Here is an 11,415-nt window from a genome sequence, read left to right as displayed (position 1 = left end):
AGCCTTGCTGGTGGGCCCCAGGAGCCAGGAGCCTCGGTCCACGCCAGACAGCTTCCCCTGGGAGGAGAGGGTGTGACAGCCCCAGTGCGAGTCCAGGGGACTCCGGCCGTCCTCTGGAGAAGTGTGGCCACTGAGTCTGAGGAAACGGTGACGTCCAGACCCAAAGTGGCTCACTTTCCCAGCTGCCCTCCTTACCCAGTAAGGGGAATTGTGCCAAGTCCCAGCTGCAGGAGAGTCTGGAGTTTCTGATGTCATGCTCTTAGAAATGGTCTTTGCACAGCCAGGGATCCACATGACTGGGAGAAAAAGCTGAGTTTTCTTCTTGGAAGTTCCAGCCAAATCAGGCTTGTGGAAGCACTTCACTAAATTCCAGGAGAAAGACCCTTTGCCTTCAGCCCTGAGTGTAGGATTCCTGTTCTCAGGCAGATTCTCTTCCTGTGGGATTTGGAGAGAGGCCTGGATTTGGAGTCTTCCACTCCTTGTGTGATCACAGGCAAGCCCCACAACCTCTCTGGGCTTTGGCTTTCTTTCTTTTTTTTTAACTTTGTTTTTTAATTGAAGTATAATTAATTTACAATGTTGTGTTAGTTTTAAGTATACAGCAAAGTGAATCAGTTTTATATATATATTATATATCATATATATATATCAGTTACACAAACACACACACACACACTCTTTTTCAGATTCTTTTATGTTGTAGGTTATTATAGGTTATCTCCTAGTATACAGTAGGTCCTTGTTTACCTGTTTCACACAGTAGTGTGTGTATAATCCAAACTCCTAATTTATCTCTTCCCCACTCCTACCCCACTGTCCTCTTTAGTAATCACAAATTTGTTTTCTATGTCTGTGAGTATATTTCTATTTTGTATATAGGTTCATTTGTAGAATATTTTTAGATTGCACATATAAGAAATATCATGATATTTGTCTTTTTCTGTTTGACTTACTTCACTTAATATGATAAGCTGTATATTCATCCATGTTCTTGCAGTTGGCATTCTTTCATTCTTTTTTATGGCTGAGTAATACTTATATATATATATATATATATATATATATATATATATATATATCAGTTCAGTTCAGTTCAGTTGCTCAGTCGTGTCCGACTCTTTGCAACCCCATGAATCGCAGCATGCCAGGCCTCCCTGTCCATCACCATCTCCCTGAGTTCACTCAAACTCACGTCCATCGAGTCCGTGATGCCATCCAGCCATCTCATCCTCTGTTGTCCCCTTCTCCTCCTGCCCCCAATCCCTCCCAGCATCAAAGTCTTTTCCAATGAGTCAACTCTTCGCATGAGGTGGCCAAAGTACTGGAGTTTCAGCTTTAGCATTATTCCCTCCAAAGAAATCCCAGGGCTGATCTCTTTCAGAATGGACTGGTTGGATCTCCTTGCAGTCCAAGGGACTCTCAAGAGTCGTCTCCAACACCACAGTTCAAAAGCATCAATTCTTCAGTGCTCAGCTTTCTTCACAGTCCAAGTCTCACATCCATATATGACCACCGGAAAAACCATAGCCTTGACTAGATGGACCTTTGTTGGCAAAGTAATGTTTCTGCTTTTGAATATGCTGTCTAGGTTGGTCATAACTTTTCTTCCAAGGAGTAAGCGTCTTTTAATTTCATGGCTGCAGTCACCATCTGCAGTGATTTTGGAGCCCCCCAAAATAAAATCTGACACTGTTTCCACTGTTTCCCCATCTATTTCCCATGAAGTGATGGGACCAGATGCCATGATCTTTGTTTTCTGAATGTTGAGCTTTAAGCCAACTTTTTCACTCTCCTCTTTCACTTTCATCAAGAGACTTTTTAGCTCCTCTTCACTTTCTGCCATAAGGGTGGTGTCATCTGCATATCTGAGGTGATTGATATTTCTCCCAGGAATCTTGATTCCAGCTTGTGTTTCTTCCAGCCCAGCATTTCTCATGATGTACTCTGCATATAAGTTAAATAAGCAGGGTGACAATATACAGCCTTGATGTACTCTCCTTGATGTGAGAGCTGTACTGTGAAGAAGGCTGAGCGACGAAGAATTGATGCTTTTGAACTGTGGTGTTGGAGACGACTCTTGAGAGTCCCTTGGACTGCAAGGAGATCCAACCAGTCCATTCTGAAGGAGATCAGCCCTGGGATGTCTTTGGAGGGAATGATGCTAAAGCTGAAATTCCAGTACTTTGGCCACCTCATGCGAAGAGTTGACTCATTGGAAAAGACTTTGATGCTGGGAGGGATTGGGGGCAGGAGGAGAAGGGGACAACAGAGGATGAGATGGCTGGATGGCATCACTGACCTGATGGATGTGAATCTGAGTGAACTCCGGGATTGGTGACGGACAGGGAGGCCTGGCGTGCTGTGATTCACGAGGTCACAAAGAGTCGGACACGACTGAGCGACTGAACTGAACTGAACTGAACTTATGTATATATGTATATACCACAGCTTCTTTATCCATTCAACTGCATGTAGACATTTATGACTGTTTCCACATCTTGGCTATTGTAAATAGTGCTGCTATGAACATTGGGGTGCATATATCTTTTCAAATTAGAGTTTTCTCTGGATACACACCCAAGAGTAGCATTGCAGCATCACACGGTAGCTCTATTTTTAGTTTTTTAAGGAGCCTCCATACTGTTCTCCACAGTGGCTGCACCAATTTACATTCTCAGCAACAGTGTAGGTGGCTTCTCTTTTCTCCACACCCTTTACAGCACTTATTATTTGTAGTATTTTTAGTAATGGGCATTCTGATTGGTATGAGGTGATACATCACTGTAGTTTGGATTTGCATTCATCTAGTAATTAGCTGTATTGAACATCTTTTCATGTGTCTGTTGGCCATCAGCATGTGTTCTTTGGAGAAATGTATACTTAGTTTTTCTGCCCATTTTTGACTGGGTGTTTTATTTTTTGATATTAAGCTGTATGAGCTGCTTGTATATTTTGGAAAGTAATTCCTTGTTGGTAACATCATTTGCAAATATTTATTCCAAGTCCATAGACTGTGTTTTCATTTTTGTTTATGGCCTCCTTTGCTGTGCAAAAGCTTTTAAGTTTAATTAGGTCTCATTTGTTTATTTTCATTTTTATTTCCATTACTCTAGGAAATGGATCCAGAAAGATGTTGCTGCAATTTTTGTCATATAAAGTTCTGTGGGCTTCAGTTTTCTTGTTTGCACAACAGGGGGAGAAGTGGTTTCTGAGGAAGGCAGTGTAGCTCCATGAGGATGGGCACAGTCCTGGGGAGACAGCTGCTTGTTCCAGGTGCCACCGTGGGCACTCGGGAGTTAGAAGACAATGGTAATCCCTCGTTGGCTTGCCCCATCTAGATGCTCAGGAGTAATGAGTGGGAGGAACTTCTGGCCAGGCCTCTGCTGCCTTGATTCTTCTGAAACAAGAGAGGCTGGAATTCTGCCATAATGATGTCCATTCGTCACAAAGCAGCCTAGAGTCATGTCCCACATAGCTGGATTAGTGCTGCTTTTTGGTCTGATGTGACAATTAATTGAATGTGTGAGACAACATGAAAGCATGACAAATGACCCCTTCCATGTTAAGATTTCCAACTTTTCAGAGAACTATGTCACATGATGGGCAAAAAACAAAACAAACAAAAACAAAAAAAACACCTATCTTTTAGCTTCATTCCTCTACAAGAGTTGCTGATTAAACAAAGCAGACAAATAGCCACAGGACACCTGGGTCTCAGGCAGGGTGTCGGGGCAGCTGCAAGGGTTTTTGCCAGAATGCATCCACTCTGCCTGGATCTGTCCCTTCTGGCTGTCTCCAAGTAGCGTTGAATCCTGGAGCAGCATTTTAAAAAGCTGATTTGGTTCAAGCCTTTAAAAAGATCAAAACAAAACAAACCCCCACCCCCGCTGTGATGAACAACAACTTTTTCTCAGGCTTGGGAGCTCAGCGGCCAGGTTGCCCCTGGTGACAACACATTTTGGATTGACTGCTCCTCTGGGTCTTTGTTTCCCAGGTACACAGTGGGGTCACAGAAGGTCAAGCTTGTTTCCGGCTGCACTTTCTGGGAAGCCAAACCCAATACCTCATAGCCTCTCTCCTGCCCTTAGCACCCTGGCAGGCATTGTGGCAGGAAGAATAGAGCCATCTGGTTGCAGGATTCCCAGGGCCTCTTGCCTGGGAACAGATCATCTGACGGCAAATGACGGCGGCTGTTGACCACGCCGGGCCCTGTCTGCTGTCCACTGCCCAGTCCCCGGACCCAGAGGCACTTGCCCAGGCTGCCCAGCCCCCGGCCCAGTCCCACCTCTGGAACCACAGGGACCTGCTATCCTCCAGTTTCCTGGAAACCTCTGCCCTTCAGTCCCCTCCCAAGCAGTCTGGAAAAGAGAACCAAGCCTGGGCCAGGAGAGACGGGCAAAGAGGAGGCCAGCTCCCCCAGCCCACTTCACCTTTCTACAAAGGCAGCGCTTTGCTCCCACCTCTCCTGAGGCCTCGGTTGCTGCAGTAACCCACGACTTGAGCTCCATTCATGCATCATGCTCAGAATTACTGAGCACAGGCCAGCAAATCCAGCCCTGGAACTCAGCCAGTGCGAACGGCCAGCTCTCAGCTGCCAGTGCCTTCCTTGAGTCTGGGAAGATGCAGGCCATTTCTGCCTGGCAGGGTCTGCTGACTTTGGTTCCCTGGGCTGTGAGGGCTCACAGTAAAGCTCCCCTGTAGGAGGCAGCTCCCATGGCCCCGAGCCTGGGTCATTATCTGTTAAAGAGAGACTAACTCTCCAAAGGACTAATGGCATCTCGCTTCCTGGCAGCATTCATGAAAGGGGAAGAGGGGTGGTTAACCCAGCTTTCAGGACACTTTCCTTGGCCACTCGTGTAGTTTCTGTTGTTGCATAACAAGTCACCCCAACTTAGTAGCATACATCCAACTTCCTATATTCATAGTTCTCTGGTCCAGAATGTGGACAGGGCACAGGAGACTGGCTTGCCTCATCCCTGTAACATCTGAGGCCTCAGAGCCTCAGGTGACAACTGAAAGTAACCAGATAGCTGGAGTCATCTGAAGGCAACTGCCATCTTGTTTCCTTCACATGGTGCTGGTTGCTGGTCGTGACCTCGCCTGGTGCTGCTGGTCAGAGGGCATACACATGGCATCTCTGTGTGGCTTCAACTTCCTCCCAACATGGTGGCTTCACCATAGTCAGACTCCTACCTGGGGCTCAGCTTCCCAGAGGTGAATGCCCAGCTTCATTCCTTTTCTGACTGAATTTTGGAGGGCTACCCACTCCAGTATTTTTGGGCTTCCCTCGTGGCTCAGCTGGTAAAGAATCCACCTACAATGAGAGAGACCTGGGTTCGATTCCTGGGTTGGGAAGATCCCCTGGAGAAGGGAGAGGCTACCCACTCCAGTATCCTGGCCTGGAGAATTCCATGGACTAGTCCATGGGGTCACAAAGAGTCAGACATGACTGAGCCCCTTTCATTTGGAAGTCACACAACTTCATTCCATTGATTACAAGCAAGTCACTGGTCCTCTAGATTCAAGGGAGGGGGTGTAGGTCCCCACCAGCACCCTGATGGGACAAAAGTCAAAGCCAATTGCATTAAAGCTCAGAGATGAGAAATACTGCTGAGCTTTGGGAAATACAGCAGCACACAGCACTCACTGTCTTTTTTTTTTTTTCCGCTCTGCCCAGTCACAGTTCACCTGCATAGACGGCCTTGGCCAGGCCTCTCCGGTGCCTTCTTCTGTGCTGCATGTCTGTGGGGCAGGTCCTCACAGGCCCATCAGGGAGGCCCCTGCACCTCTGCCTGTCTCACTGTGGCTGGACTAAAGAGACGCATTCAGGGTTAAGTGGAGCTCAGGGGGCCGCGTGGTTCAGCGGAGGATCGCTGGCTGCCTGCCCCCTCCTTCCTCCCTCATAATCCACAGCCGTTCATGCGGCTCTGGGTCTTGAGTGTCTTGGCTCTGAACCTACAGCTCCGGAATGAGGGGAGCCAGGGCAGAGCCCAGGGGCCCTGAGACTCCTCCATGGCTGTCATGTAAGGGGCAGGCTGTTCTTTGTGGGGCCGAACTGCAGTTGTGCTCCCTGTTGCCCTTGTTGGCTGAGAACATTTGAGGCATTCATCTGAGAACAGTGCAAGGATGAGAAGGTCCCGGTTGTGAGGACTGTGGAAACTCTGTAGTTTCAGAAGCTGCGTGCACTGAGGGACTCTCACAGGAAAAGCGTTTGGGTTCCCAGACTTCCCCTCCAACCCTTTGTCTGCTCCTGATATGTTGCTGACCCTCACTCTGTGAAAACCCGCAGAGTGGACATGTGGCCCTATTTGGGCTTGCACCTGGTCCACACGCTAGAGAGAAAAGCAAAGCATGTGCACACACACACACACACACACACACACACAAACACCCAAGCAACAAATACCACACACCACACTGACACGTACCCACACCGCACACACAAATGCACACCACCCCGCCCAACGCATACACAGTGCCCAGACATGTAACCATACCATGCACCACACCCCCCACCCCCCAACACTTCCAGACACACACCCATATCACACACACATGCCTACACGCGTACACACACCCACAGAAATACTCCTCACCGGCCTGTGACATATGCAGAAACCAGTTACATTTTAAACGATTTCTAGTCCATGAGGAATGCAAGGTATTGATGAGAAAGTTCCAGGAAGTGCAGCGAAGAGAGCCTGCAGGCTTCCCCTTCAGCGGCTCCCCAGGGCACAGCAGGGCTCCTGTGGCAGCTCCAGGGTCTGTGTTTACATGTGTCCACACACAGCCACAGGGTTCCTTCTTCCCCACATGGTCATACTCGGGAATACTTGGTAAAGTAAACTCATCAAGCCCACAAACTCTTCTCCGAGGGCTGCGAGCCCGGGCACCCATTGCTTTGCAGGCCCAGGCAGCGGCGCCAGGCAGAAAGGCGGGGCTGGGCCGCCGGAGCGGGGCGCCCTCTGGCCGCAGGTCGGGGAACCGCTCCTGCCGGCCTGGGGAAACCACAGGACCCCGCAGAGACCCTGGAAACTCGCCGCTTTTCCTGGGCTCAGGGATGGAGAGGAGTTCTTAGGTCTCCGGGAAGTTGCATGTCTTTGTGGGCAAGCCCCAAGCTGCTGCTTACCATGGTTGACCAGGTTCTTTCTCCGCAGTGGAAGAGGCAGGGGTCCCAGCCCTGGGCCTTACAAAAGGGAGCCGTCCTCTCTGTCTGGGGCCTAAAGGTGGCTGGGGAGGAGTGGCTTTCCAGGAGGAGCCTCTGACTCCCACCTCCACATTCCCCTGGCTCAGGGTTCCCCCACCTGTCTCCCCATAACATATGTCCTCTGGGTCCAGCCGCTGACCTTGATGTAACTTGTTCCCGAGGACTAGGAAGGGTTGAAGAGCGGGAGGTCTTGCCGTGATTTGGTTTACAGCCTGCTCTGCTTCAAGCAAATGGAATTCCTCTTCACGGACTGGGCCGTCAGCTCCGGCCCCTGTGTGCAGGAGCTGAAGAAGGGCATGCTCACTGCCGTGTCTCCTCCTTGGCAAGAGCAGCAGTGGGCAGGAGGACGGACGGGGTATTTCACCATGGACTGACACCGCCCGCACCTCAGCCTAGATGGTGCCATGTAGGAAAGCTGTGCAAGCTCATGTGCGAGTGCATAGGTGTGTGTGAGAGAGACACAGGGTTCTTCAGCTCTGTTCTGTGGCTATCACCCAAGAAGCCTCAACAGGAAAGGCTCTGGCACCTGGCCTGTGCACTGGGATCAGGGTGGGGCCTGTGGCACCTCCCCAACCCCGGCCTCGAGGGGTATTGTCTCCTGAGGGTTTTCATGCCCATGCAGAAACTCAGCCCATCCTTACCACCTGCTGTTCCAGGCCTGTATGGGCACTGCCTGCGTGTGTACACACACACACACACACAGACACACTGGGGACGCAGAGACCATCTCTTTAACTTAACCCTCTTGTGAGCCTGGAACAAAGTCAGCGCCCTTGGTGAAGGAGGGCACAGGACCTAAGAGGTTGAGAAGACAACCCTGGGCCTTCAGGGCAATTGATGGGATTTGAACCTGGGTCTCACTGCATCTCCAGACCTGCCCTTGCCACTGCACTGGAGACCAGTCACTCCTTTAGTCCTCAGCAACTCTGAAAGGGAGGTTTGGGATGAAAGCCCTGGGCACTGGCTTTCAGAGTTCAGAGAGGCTGACCCCAGGGCCATGTGGAGACCCTGGTCCTGACCACCCCTGCCCTGTGCTCAGGGTGTGGTCTTTGTGTCTTGAGGCCCCCTCTGGCCTCCACGTGCGGGGCTCAGTGGTTTCTTGAGCACGAGCCATGGGTTCTTCGTCAGTCCCTGAGACACGAGCAGGACAGAGGGGCTGGAGGTCCCAGGAGGGCCTGCGGGCCACCCTGCCATGGTGGTAAATAGAAGGAAGGCCCAGTTGGTTTTCTGACTCTCACCTCAGCTGCTGCTCACCACAGCGCACAACGTTCTTTCAGTTCCAATCCCTAAGTGAAAGTGAATGGAAAGGACACCACTAGTTCAGAGCTTAAAAAACAGGAGGCTGGGGAATGGACAGACTGGCTGCTGGAAGGGATCCAGCCCCTAGTTCTCGAGACCACAAAGGCCCTGGGTCCCTCCACCCCCCAAGTAGCCTCCTGGGGAAGGCCGTCACCCTCACGGAGCGGGAGGCTGAGTTTGAGCCCATTCTCTGCACCCTGGGCTCCACTGAAGGTGGCAAACAACTAGCGTATGCTGGGTCAAGTCTAAGGCATTGTTATTAGTACAATCTAGACAGAAGTTTATTTTCACTTCTCCAGCTGCACGTGGTCTGAGGCTTCAGTGACCTGACCCAGCTATTTCAGCGCTGAAGGTATTTTCTACCTCCTTCTGCTACATCTACATCTGTGGCTGAAGCTCCCACTCCCTGGGCTTGAAGAGAGTCTGTGCTAAACTGGTGGGAAAGGAGTCACCTTGTTCCCTCAGGACAGAGGAAGTGAGAAGCTGGCTTCCCATCCCCATGTCCCTGGGCAGTGGAAACCAGGCCACCATGCAGAGTTGTGCACGGTTCTCATAAGGGACCCATGTGTGCTTGAAGGCCAGAGCCAAGAAAAGGCTCTCCAGGGCACTTGGAGAATTAATTCCTGGAGATTCAAAACATGCCCTGCCCCTCCATACCCACATTATTTTTCTTCCCAGCTTTATTGAAATTGACAAATAAAAATTGTACGCATTTAGGTATACAACTTGATGTTTGCATACATGTGTACATTTTGAAATGATTAACATAATCAATTAACATAGCCTTCATCTCATATAATTACCACTTTTTTTGGTGTGGTGAAATCTACTCTCTTAGCAAATTTCTAGCACACAATACATTCTTACTAACTATAGCCACCATGCTGTCCATTTGGTCTCCAGAACTTATTCACCTCATAATTGAAAATTCTGTCCTTTGACCAATAAATCCCCATTTCCCCCACCTTACCCTCAGCATCTGTTAACTACCATTCTATTTTTTGTTGCTATGAGTTTGACTTTTTAAGGTTCCATAAGTAAGTGAGATCATGCAGTATCTGTCTTTCTGCATCAGGCTTATTTTTGATTAACATAATATTCTCCAGTGTAGCAGCCTCTAATGTTGAAAACGCAGGATTTTCTCCTTTTTTTAGAACCTGAATAATATTCCGTTGTATATACACACCATATTTTCCTTATCCATTCATCTGTTGATAGACACATAGATTATTTTCATATCTAGGCTACTAAGAATAATGCTGCAATGAACATAGGGGTGCAGATATCAATTTTATTTTCTTTGGATATATCTACCCAGAAGTGGGATTGCTAGATCATATAGTAGTACTCTTTAAAATTTTCTTGAGGAAACTCCATACTGTTTTCCACAACAGTTGTAACAATTTACACCCCCACAACAGTATATAAGTTTCATTTCTTCACATTCACACAAACACTTGTTAACTTTTGACTGTTTTATAATAGCCATTCTAAGAGGCATGAAGTAGTACCTCAGTGTGGTTTTGATTTGCATTTCCTAATAACTAGTAAAGTGAAAGTGAAGTCGCTCAGTCGTGCTTGACTCTTTGCGACCCCATGGACTGTGAGTGGCCTGCACCAAGCTCCTCCGTCCATGGGATTTTCCAGGCAAGAGTACTGTAGTGGGTTGCCATTTCCTTCTCCAGGGAATCTTCCCGACCCAGGGATCAAACCCAGGTCTCCCGCATTGTAGACAGACGCTTTACCATCTGAGCCACCAGGGAAGTCCAGTAATGTTGAGCATCTTTTCAGATATCTGATGGCATTTGTATGTCTGTAGTAGCTGTTGTTTATGTTGTTCATTTTTGCTTTTGCTGCCTGTACTTTTGGTGTCGAATTTAAAATTCATTGCTGAGACCAATGTCAAAGAGCTTTCCCCTATGTTTTCTTCTAGGAGTTTTATGTTTTCACAGCTAACATTTAAGTCTTAAATCCATTTTGAGTTGATTTTTGTTTTCAGTATAAAACAAGGGCCAATTTTATTCTTTTGCGTATAGACATTCAATTATCCAAACATCATTTATTGAAGAGACAGTTCTTTCCCCATTGTATATTCTTGGTGACTGTTTCAAAGGTTAGTTTTGATGAGTGGATTTACTTTTGGGCTGTCAACTGTCCCATTGGTCTGTTTTGTTTTTTTTTTTTTTTTGCTGGAATCATACTGTTTTGATTTCCATATCTTTTTAATATAGTTCAATATCAGAACTGTTGGGTCATCAAAAAAGCAAGAGAGTTCTAGAAAAGCATCTACTTCTGCTTTATTGACTATGCAAAGCCCTTGACTATATGGATCACAATAAACTGTGGAAAATTCTTCAAGAGATGGGAATACCAGACCACCTCACCTGCCTTCTGAGAAATCTGTATGCAGGTCAAGAAGCAACAGTTAGAACTGTATGTGTAACAATAGACTGGTTCCAAACTGGGAAAGGAGTATATCAAGGCTGTATAGTGTCACTCTGCTTATTTAACTTCTGTGCAGAGTACATCATGTGAAATGCTGGGCTGGATGAAGCACAAGCTGGAATCAAGATTGCAGGGAGAAATATCAATAACCTGAGATACACAGAGGACACCACCCTTATGGCAAAAAGGGAAGAAGAACTAAAAAGCCTCTTATTAAAAGTGAAAGAGGTGAGTAAAAATGCTGTTTAAATTCAACATTCAGAAAACTAAGATCATGACATCCAGTCCCATCACTTCATGGCAAATAGATGGGGAAACACTGGAAACAGTGACAGACTTTATTTTGGGAGGCTCCAAAATCACTGCAGCCATGAAATTAAAAGACACTTGCTCCTTGGAAGAAAAGCTATGACCAAGAGAGACAGCATATTAAAAAGCAGAGACATTACTTTGCCACAAAGGTC

The sequence above is a fragment of the Oryx dammah genome, unplaced genomic scaffold (genome assembly GCF_014754425.2).
Source record: "Oryx dammah isolate SB20612 unplaced genomic scaffold, SCBI_Odam_1.1 HiC_scaffold_16, whole genome shotgun sequence".
NCBI classification, from domain to species: Eukaryota; Metazoa; Chordata; class Mammalia; order Artiodactyla; family Bovidae; genus Oryx; species Oryx dammah.
The sequence above is the reverse complement of the archived record's forward strand: the minus strand, read 5'-3'. Positions refer to the sequence as shown.